Source organism: Carlito syrichta, unplaced genomic scaffold (genome assembly GCF_000164805.1).
Source record: "Carlito syrichta isolate Samal-C Ts95f unplaced genomic scaffold, Tarsius_syrichta-2.0.1 Scaffold312203, whole genome shotgun sequence".
Taxonomy (NCBI): domain Eukaryota; kingdom Metazoa; phylum Chordata; class Mammalia; order Primates; family Tarsiidae; genus Carlito; species Carlito syrichta.
The window spans coordinates 15,124-16,861 of record NW_007256299.1 but is presented as its reverse complement, the minus strand read 5'-3'; the positions used below and the strand labels follow the sequence as shown (position 1 = coordinate 16,861).

General features: G+C 44.1%; 1 pseudogene; it reads left to right on the top strand.

Annotated features, from left to right (window-relative positions):
- Positions 1 to 1,512, top strand: part of LOC103272283 — a 39,506-nt pseudogene extending 37,994 nt beyond the window's left edge.
- The last annotated feature ends 226 nt before the right edge of the window (positions 1,513 to 1,738 follow it).

The following is a 1,738-nucleotide window of genomic DNA, read 5'->3' as shown; positions in this document are numbered from 1 at the left end:
CCCAGGTGGGTCTTGAACCCACAGGTTCAGGCAATCCACTCACCTCAGCCTCCCAAAGGCACGGGATTACAGGCTGAACCACCGAGCCAGGCTAGCTTCATTATTTTTAAATTTGTATCTCATATTGTGTTTTGAGTGTAGGTAGAGTGGTTATTATCTAATAAAATCTGAGAAAATCAAACCAAAAATTAAGTTATTTGGTCAGAATGACCATATCCTCTTTTTCCTCTCCAACGTCAAAATAGATTATAGAATTTATTCTGTGGGGATGTTGTGTGAGGAAAGCATAGGGAGGTCAGGTCTTCAAGTCAGACATAATTTAAGAGACTATAAAAAGAAGTACAAGCCGGGCTCGGTGGCTCAGCCTGTAATCCCGCACCTTTGGGAGGCTGAGGTGAGTGGATTGCCTGAGCCTGCGGGTTCGAGACCTGCCTGGGCAGGCGAGACCTCATTTCATTACAATAAATAAAAAATTAGCCGGGCATGGTAGCGCGTGCCTGTAATTCCGGCTACTCGGAAGGCTGAGGCGGAAGGATCGCCGGAGCCCAGCAGGTCGAGGCTGCGGTGGTAGGGAGCTGCCACTGCACTCCAGTCTGGGCGACAGAGTGAGACTCCAACTCAAAAAAAAAAAAAAAAAAGAAGTACAAACATATGAAAGAGTACTTCTTTGGTTGCTATCATTCTTTAATCTTTGGAAATTTATGCTCAGAATATTTTAGGCAACCATTATCCATTAGATGTTGAGTTCTTATGTTTACATGTTCCTTGCAATCTCCTTGCAAAGAGGAGTTCCAAACTCCTTGCAAAGAGGAGTTCCAGGCTGGGGAGTTTGTCATTGTATGGAAAAACCCTTCTCTTTGTTGATTAGTCTAAGGGAAAGATGGGTAGAGGTGAGCTGGATTGACCTTGGGGCAGAGATGTTCAAGGAGGGCAACTCTGGCCGAAGTCTACTCAGACCCTTCCCAAGGACATGATGGTCAACTTGTCTTTGCAGTAAATGTGACCCTGGATGCAACCACTGCTCGTCCTTCCCTCCTTCTGTCTGAAAATGGGAGACAAGTAACCTGGCAAGAAAAATGTCAAGATGTACCTAACACTACACAGAGATTTGACTTTCTTCCTTGTGTGCTGGGTCAACTGGAAATCACTTCAGGGTGAGACTTCTGGGAGGTGGAAGTTGGGGGCACAAGTTACTGGGACCTGGGAATTTGTAGGGACAGTATAACAAGGAAGGGGGAGATCACAGTGTGCCCACAAAATGGTTTCTGGGCCATCAGGTTCTATCAGGAGGAGTATTGGGCACTCACCTTCCCAGAAACTCATTGTACCCTAAGAGAAGATCTCCACAGTTTAGGGATATTTCTGGATTATGAGGCTGGAGATGTAGTATTCTATACTACGACAGATGGATACCACATATTCAATTTTTCCCAAAACCCATTCTATGGTGTTCTAAGACCGCTTTTCAGACGTTGGTCCTCTAAGTCAGGCTCCTTGACCATTGTCAGATGAAGGAGATTAGACTGAGATTATAATTCACATGTGTACCCCTTCCATGAGTAATGATGATTTTGTGCTCCAATGATGATTATAATTTTCTCCATAAGGCTACAGGTTGAATTTTTCTTCTTCCTTATTAGTTCATTCTAAAAATGAAGCTCTGGGACACAGACTAATGGCTGCTTCTCATATCAAGTTTCCCTTCCTCTGTAGTTCTAGACTCCTTTTTCTGATTAGT